At 39.6% G+C, this 9,183-nt stretch overlaps 1 protein-coding gene across 1 annotated transcript in view; it reads left to right on the top strand.

Annotated features, from left to right (window-relative positions):
• The window catches only part of LOC103736833 (multidrug resistance-associated protein 4), a gene marked incomplete at its 5' end in the record, with an annotated part of 179,677 nt that overhangs the window by 47,201 nt on the left and 123,293 nt on the right, over window positions 1-9,183 (top strand).

Consider the following 9,183-nt stretch of genomic DNA (forward strand, 5'->3'; position numbering starts at 1 on the left):
GTGTGTTTTTCTTTCTTTTTTTGGTCTTTCTGAGACAAGGTCTCCCTGTAGCCCCAGCTGGCCTGGAATTCATTATGTAGACCAGGCTGGCCTTGAACTCACAGAGATCCACCTGCCTCTGCCTCCCAAGTGCTCAGATTAAAGGCGTGCGCCACGATGCCCAACGACCTCTTGAACTATGATGACCTGACTGGGAGGTTGACCTGAGTGCTGAGATTATAGGTGTGTACCACCACATCTGCTTTAATGCTATACTAAAAAAAGAAGCTTTTTTTTTTTTGTCATTCATTGTTGTTTTACCATTGCCTGTCTGTATTAACTCTGTGGCTTGAAAGCAGACTTTGGTTGTACAGCAGCGGCTTTGTACCGAAGAGATGGTATGTATGTAGTGTCTCCCCGTGAATGGACCTGATGGGTTCCTGGTGGTAGAGGCCCCACCTATGGCCCTCTGATTCACCTGGCTTCTGCAGGTGCCTCCTTAGGCTGAGTTCTGGGAAGAGCTAGTCATCAGAACAGACCTGTCCCTGGTCAGCTGGGCTTGGTGGTGAGGGCTGAGGCAACTTTGTTTATGCAGATGATAATTGATGAGACTTCTAGAGGAGGATGGTGGCTAGGAGGCAGCATGGGCAGCTATTGCTGTCCATTAAATAGCTGCTGGACCAAGGCCAAAGCATGTAGATAGTATAAGATGGGTAATTTTCAAAGCAGGATATTTTGGTTAAAAATAGGGATTCTGATGCCAGTGGCCTAGGTTCCATCCTGGCACTAGTTACTAGTGGGAGTAGCTGGTGATACTCGTATGCCAGTTACCTAATTTCTCTGTCCCTTGGCCTTCTTTTGTGTGGAATGAGGGTACTATTCACACCTGTCTTATTGAAATACTGTGTGATTTAAGCAAGTGAATACATTGCCAGTACTTGAGTAGTGTCCAGCCCTACCATTAGTACTCAGTGAATATTAGCGACAGGCACAGTGGCTCTGAACCTCAGTTTCCTTACCCGTGGGATGGAAATACCAGCCCTTCCTATTTCACAGGACTGTTGTGAGGATTAAATAAGACTGCCTCATATCCAGATGCATTCCACAGATATTGTCTGGTCTGGGCACTGGGTGGAGTACAAAGAAGAATGAACCATAGATGCCACATTAAGTCTGGCTACAGCTGCAGTTAGGTGACCAGGGGACTTCTGTACCACGGGGGCTATAGAGTTGCTGTGCTTTGCCAGTTAAGCTCACACATTTGGAGCATCCAACAGGACTGTGTTCTCTTGTGAGTCTCTGAATGTGCCCGACTCTCACTAACCAGGCTCTTCATGTTCAAGACCCAATTTACCTATTTAGTGCCAATATATCTCTTTAGTCAGGGATTTAGGGCCCAATCTAAATCTTGGGTCACTTACAGCAAGTCAGGAGCATTTGTCTTGCCTGTCCCTCCTGTGCCTGTAAGCAGGACTTTCTCTGTTCAGTGAAAATGGGGCCCAAGTTAACACCCCAATGATAGGCCTTGTTTGCCCCAAATGTAAACACAAATTGTTTACTTTTTTTGCGACAGGTTCTCCCTGTAGCCCCAGCTGGCCTGGAACTCTTCATGTAGACCAGGCTGGCATCAATCTCACAGAGATCTGCCTGCCTCTGCTTTCCCTCTGCTTTCCAAGGCATGCACAGTCATGCTTGGCTTATTATTTACTTTTTTAGTGGTATATTTAAAATAAATTAATTAATTTAATATTTAGGTTTAACTCTTCACTTGAACAAAACTATCACACATTTTATCATACAACAGTGGAGTCATCAAAGCTATGAATTATGCCCAAGAGTTTGCACACTTAATTATTTGTGCATTGTAATGGTTATATATATATTATATATACACAATATACATAGTTTCGTAAGTATGTGGCATGTGTAGAAGCATCGCCATCATGTCATACCTCCTCATGTTCTCTAAGCAATGTAACACCATAGGAAACAGATCTTTTATTTTTCTTTTAAATTCGAATATGTGGTTTTTCAGATCCAGCTCTTCAGAGCTCCTAGGGTCAGTAATAGCTTCCTATGAGCTCAGCATCCCAGTATCCTCCCAACTTTTGCTTAAGTAAGGGGGCTAGAAGGATTTTTGCCAGCATAGAGTGTCTCTTAAGCTAGTGTCCTGTAAGCTAGGCATGAGATGGTGATTGCTCTAGAAACTGGAGGTAGAGTCCAGGCTCCTGTAGAGTCCCCTCATTACCAGCTGTATAGTGAACCTGTTATCTGGCTCGAGTTCCTTTCTACCCCTTCTCTGATTCCCACTTGGGTCAGAATATTCTCAGGGACCATAATCTGGAATGCAAAAGTATCTTTTTCATCAGTTATAGGCTTTACCTGCTCTCCACCCCAGGAGTGATTGACCTCCCCATGTTCTCCCCACTGGTACTGAAGGAGACCTTTGTACTCGTCCAGAGACCTCAGGCTTTCATGGAGGCCGCTTAAAATACTGACTGCGGTGCCTTCATCCCAAATTCACTTATCCGGATTTAAAGAGGCAAGCCAGGCAAACCTGGAAGATACAGGTGACGTTTCTGTGACTGAACATTCCACATGGCTGATGACCAAGGTCACACCTCTCAAGTCTTAGGACCTAAAGTTACTCTCCTGTTCAAAACCGTGTATGAGTGTGTGAAGTTCGTCAGTGATTATACAACACCCTTATTGTTTACTCATATTTCATAACCCAGTAAATCTTAAGCTAATAATTAGGATAGTTTGAGCCAAAACATTGTATGAGCTTAGATTGCCAAGAGCTAGCTTCCTTTTTTCTTCTTCTTTTCTTTCCCTTTTCTTCTTCTCACACCAGTCTTCCATCCTCTTTTCCTTCCATGTAGTTTGGTGATGTCTGCTGCAGAGTCTCACATTTCAGCAGTGCCCACAGTTTCTCCAAATTTGAATTGAGTTGAGCAGTGCATTTTTAGTCTTCTACTGATTCTCACTTCATCTGTCTCTTCTCTGTCATTTCGATCTTAGCACTTCAGTTCAAGCAGATCCTAATAAACGGGTCGTATAAATCCTGGGTCAGCAGTGGGTCATTTAGAAGTTAACGGATTTCTCTTGTGATCATAACCCAAGTTCTCCTTGCTGGGAGCCAGTCTACTTTTGATATTGGGCACAAGAGGGCAGCAAGAGCTGCAGAATTGCAAGACAAGAGGGACAGTGGGCTTGCGGGGCAAAACCAGGACTTGATTTTACCACTTTCTTGGAAATTCTGCTTTTCTAGTTTGCTTTTTTACCTTGACAGAGTTGATAGGAAATGTTCAAAGCATTGTGCCTTTTTTTTTTATGATTGAAACATTAAACTGCATTAAAGAAATATTTACATGCTGCTTGAGAAGACCTCGAATTTCAAAGAAGGTATTTGGAGTCCCATGCCTTCAAGGCTAGACTCTGGAACAGACAGACACTGTCCTTTTGGCTGGATGTAGTTTTAGTTTCCTAAAGGATTTGATCTGGACACTTCTATGACTTGCTTCCATTTTCCTTCTGAAATATGGATTCAGGCAGAAAAATGACCACTGTGTCTCAAGTTTTCTGCCACAACATCTGAATCTGCAGAGACCTTTTATTCCATAGAGTTACCCCAACTTCCCCTTTCACTTTGGGGACCAGAAGAGTACCTAGTTTTCCTGTCTTCTCCTGCCCAATTGTGGTCACATAACACGTGGCTGACTGTATTAACTGTAGTGGATTCCACATAAATATTTATCTACTTTTAATTTGTCAATTTGGCTTTAAGAAATGGAGCCACTGATACTGGCTGACATTTTGTTTATTTTCTCCATTAGGTACAAAGTTAATCTTGGGTGATGGCCAGTATGTTCATTCACAGAACATATTTTCTGCAATGGCGTGTGTGTGTGTGTGTGTGTGTGTGTGTACATCTCTGCATTCAACAGTGTAAAAAAAAAAAAACCTCACTTTTGGTTACCATTTCTGTATTAAGTTACATCACAATTAAAACACTAGAAAAAGCAAAAAAGAATCACACTGACTTCTGTTGATTTTTTTTTTTCAGTTCTTTTGGTGGAAGGCCCTGTGGCCACTGAGATAGAATGTCAACAGTAGCCCTGGATTTTAAGACAGAAGTTCTCATATCCTTCCTAATCAAAAATCTAGAGATTGCGTAATGATTAAGATTCCCAGCTCAGCTGAGTGGGAAATTGGGCTGTGTAGATGACTTCACAAATACAAAATAGCCTGAATTAGGCTGCACATCTAAGTGGGGCTGGCAGGAGGGATGTCAGTTGCTTGAACTATTGTTCTCTTTCTCTAGTCTGGAAAGGGAGTCCTTGGAATCCAGGGTAAGTTGCTAAATAACTCGTGGAGAAGTGAAAAGAGAATTGAAAGCAGCATAGTGAGCTTTTTGTACTATCCAAAAGGCTGTCTTGCCATAGTATTTATAAAATCAATTGTCAACATACCTTGCCTTGCCAGAAAAGAAAGAGAAAAAAGTTGTCAATAGAGAAGAAATCTAATTGCAGGATTCCTGTCTGTTTATTCAGTTCAAATGACCATTGGAGTTAGTGCTAAATGCATATTTTAACAAGTATAATATTTCAGCACTGTCAAAATTACCTTGACAATAATAGGCCTGTTAAATTATAGCTCTATAAGTTTGGAGGTAAAATGGCTCTGCTTAGCACACATTAATCTATGCCTGTTCACACAAGTGCTTCTCCTGAGCAGGTAGCGTGTTTAAACAAGAAATACTGGTCTTAAAACCTCTGATTTATGGTAGGTGTTGTTTTGACACAGCATCATTCAGACAATTTACAAGGCAAGGCTTCGTGTTAAAATATCTCACCGGCGTCCTCATTCGTCACTGACATAAATATTCAGCAATGGTGCTGGAAAATTGGTAATATGCCCATTCGTGCCAAATTACTTGCTATGTTTTCTTTCAAGTGAGATCTGTTGTGGATATGGTTAAAAGAAACGATGATTTTTCTTCCTTGAGAGCAGATGAGCTGTAAGAAATTGAGACTAAGAATAACAGCTCTCCTGACAGCTTTCATGTGTACTCATCCTGCCTAGCTTGGTTTTAATTCTCGAGTGAGGCCTACGGGCTTTTCCCCCTTTCTCTTTTCCTTGCTTAGTGCATATTGTAAAGAACATATTTATATGACCATTAGTTGGTTGAAGAGGCCTTTTCTGTTCAAAGGAACAAGTTAGTCATCATCAGAAAAGCTTTGTTGCAAAACAAAAACACACATTTCCCCTTTCATTTTTTTCTTGTTAATAACAAATGCAAGTGAGTAGAAAGGGAATCGCACAAAAGATTGCATCAATCATGAGATTGCATCAATCATAACGATCCTCAATAGCCATATAAATATTATTTTTTCAGGTTTGAATGAAATAGCTAATGGTTTGAAGTAGGTGTGGTAATTAAATCCTGTAGAGTTGTCACATATTAAAAATAATGTTTTTTTCACATAACAATGGTTATATGTACTTAAACTCTTATCAGGGGTGATATTAAGTGATATTTTATGGGAGTTGCTCATTTACTGCTAATAGCATAGTAAAAGCCTTTGTTACAAGTTTAAATAGTTACATATTTGCATCTGTTTGGGTGCTATTGTTATTCTGTCAGTAATCTCCTAAATGTGATTATTGTAGCACTTTACAACTGGTAAATATTACACTGTTTTAGTGTACATTTTAAATCTATTAGAATGTTCTGATTGCTCTTTATTCATGGTTTCCCCTCATATTAAGTTGTATGTGGAAATACTGGTGGCTTAGTAACAGAGAAACACAGTGTTCATGGCTCTTCAGTAAATGTTCCAAAGATAAGATTTGGGAAGCTAGTACCTTGTTCAATGTGGTAATCATGTTATATTTTAGAAGAGTAAAAGGATGGCATTTTGTTTACTCACGTTTTATTATTTCCCAATAGCATATGTATTAAGTGACACGTGCATATTTTGATACTGCATCCTTAATCCTCTTAATTATAAACATTATCCTTAATTTTGCCACAAAAATCTGCAAAAGTCAATATTTACAGCATTGAGTCTGTGACATTTTATTTCACAAAATAAAATTTTTTATCCATTTATATCAAATGTTTGTGGTACATGTCAAAATTATAGTTACAGTTACAGTTTATTGCAGTTTGTATGTATTTACTGAGTTTTTTTTTATTAGCCTTGTAATCCTGTCCTCTCAATATAGACAGAGTTCTCCATTTCTCTCTAATATCTATGGCTATTATGTTACTGCCCTTGACTTTGAGGTTTCCAGTGGTGGAATCTGTTGTCAAAATCTCCAGGTAACTTAGAGCTAGACATATACTCCGTTCTTTGGCTTTGGCCTGTCAGAGGTGTGATCAGTAGTAATTCAGTGCTGTCATTTGAAACCAATAGGTCAATGGTCAGAAATGCCTCCAGGTATCTTTAGAACATAATTCATTGCTTTTGTGCAACATTTCAAGGGAAAATAGACTTGGAGTTCTGGTTCAACTCAGCATGAATAAGTAGTGATGTTATGGAGAGCCTAGCAGATACAAAGAATAGGTGGTTTTTTGTTTGTTTGGTTTTGCTTTTTGAGACAAGATCTCCCTGTAGCCTTAGCTGGCCTTGCTTTGTAGACTAGGCTGGCCTCGATCTCACAGAGATCCACCTGCCTCTGTCTCTACTGGCACTAAAGGCATGCACCACTATGTCTGGCTTTACAGCATGGGTTTTTGATACTAAGTGGAAGTCAGCAGAGACTTACTGGGTTGAAATTCTGGATTTTGGTAAGGTTAAGCATTTTCCTTTGGAGTTATAGTTGCATCATGATGTAGTTCATTATGTATGCACCACCTATGTATTTTGTTGGCTTTGTGCTGTGTTCCCTGCCCCCTTAGAGCTTATCTCTTATTTTATTACCACATTTCCTAGACCCAAGATTGGGAACATTGTAGTTGATGAGTAAATACACGTTGGCTACACAGAACAAGGGATGGCTTCATGAGCACATTTACATGTCCCTAAGCCACACCTAGAAAGAAAAATGGAACTCTGGAATAAAAGTAGAGCCTTCGTCTTATAGTGGGCATTTGTCTGAAATTGAGTTCTTCCGATAATTTTGTTTTCAAAAGTGCAACTGGTAATAGATTATTTATGGTGAGCTTAGTTTACAATATGGGATGTTGTGGAAAGAAAACTGAACTTTGGTTGCTTGGAAGTGTGGCTGTGTGTGGTTCTTGTTTCTCTATTTGTTTCCCAATTGAGGAAATGAAACTGTCAGATACCTAATAAATTTCTTTGGGGATTCAATGTGCATCGAAGAGGACTTTAAGCCCTTCTGTGAGTTTGGGATTTGGTACTTCATAGTTGTGACTTGTAAACTGCATGGCCTCAAGAAGAAAAAAGGAGGGATTGAATCCATTTTAAAACCTCAACAGACATGTTAAAACTGTAATTTGCAGGCATCCGAGACAGGTTGAGAGGTTTGAATTGCTTTATTCTCATTGGAACATAGCTTTATGATCATTAAGCCAGTTGCTTTAGTTCTCTTGTCCTTGTGTTTCTAACAGGGAAAAAGGAGTTTCTTTTTGGTCAGATATTAGATGGTCAGTTTCTATTTGTCTCAAATAATTCCTTTCTTCAGAGGCATTTGCAAACTTTTACAGACAATGAATTATTTGTTTAAAAACACAAAAACAAACAACCATCTTGCACCATTATTCTGTGATTCTGTATAGAAAAGATATGGATTGAAAATTTAGGACTTGTAGAATGGTTCTGTAGATTCACAGACATTCAGCTCATGCACTCCCAAATATGGGAGCTCAGCTCATGCATGCCATGGCATCTTCAAAATCAGTGACGTAAGCGACTGGCTTTGATACCATGAAATTTCCAAAAACTCTTCTCCTAGTACTTCAAGGTAAATTGTTTTCAAACTGAAATCACACTGGTGGGAGTGTGGAGGAGTTTAGGAAACAACAGTACATGATTCTTTGTTTAAGATCCCAATCACTGCTCTTACAGCAAATTCAACATAATTGGGTTTTGTTTTTTTTTTACCAAAGTCTTGACTTTCACCCAAACACTTTTCTTGACCCATCAGGGAAAGTCTGTATGTTACAGCTCAACTTGTGAACTGGGCGGAAACTTCCAGAGTTGACCTTTAGGAAGACTTGCGTATATGCATACACTTTTCTAGAAGTCACCAGAAATAGAGTGTAAGCAGTCATCTTTTCTCTGTGTTTCCTTGCAGTCAGCTATCTTCCATTCAGTGTTCTCATTCTTGGTAAGTGGGATTAATCTTTGAGAAAATCCCCTCCTCTAAGTAGAAGCCCTTTAATATCTAGAAGAAAGACGTGACAAGCTTCAAAGTACATTCTGAGTGGAAATTTATTAAAATACTGTGGTTGTATAGGAAGCTATCGTAAAATCAAGTTCTCTGTTCTGGAAATACTTTGCTTTCATTTCTTTTTCTCATTTGCATTTTAATAGATTGTATCACACGGGCAAGTGTTTCAACCTCCTGAACACCTGGAAAGTCTATTTTAGACTTGTTCTGGTGTTTAGAAATCTTTAGCCAGACATTATTCCATACACAATCACGCTTATCATGATAGGAAAATCCTGCCTGCAGGTCTGCCTTTGGTAGAAAGTGGTGTATGGTGCCACTTGTTGTGAAAACATCCTTAGAAACCAGTGAATCTGCCCTGGTGGATCTGTAGCCTGAATCTTTGACTTAGGATAAATCAGTAGTTAATGGTTTCTCTCTGAATTTGAAGTGGAAGTTTACAGAAGAGTTCTTTTGATTCAGTGACTAGTCTCTTTTTGTTCTCTTTGAGTAAAGCACATAATCTTAGTTTGGAGATTTTGAGGGTGTGGTTAATAAGAACAGCACACCAATTTCTTTTGTTTTGCACAGAGATACTTGCAAAGATACCACAGTGTTACTCAACTTGTCTGTAAATATATTTTCTCACATATCTAATTCCACACACTTGTGTCAGCAGCAGAGTTTTAAGGCATAGTCAGAATCATGATTTGATTTTACTACCTCTTTTTTTTTTTTGGTCTTTTTGAGACAGGGTCTCCCTGTAGCCCCAGCTGTCCTGGATTCACTACGGAGACCAGGCTGGCCTTGAACTCACAGAGATCCGCCTACCTCTGCCTCCCGAATGTTGGGATTAAAGACGTG

Source organism: Nannospalax galili, unplaced genomic scaffold (assembly GCF_000622305.1).
Source record: "Nannospalax galili isolate Female #2095 unplaced genomic scaffold, S.galili_v1.0 scaffold531, whole genome shotgun sequence".
NCBI lineage: Eukaryota > Metazoa > Chordata > Mammalia > Rodentia > Spalacidae > Nannospalax > Nannospalax galili.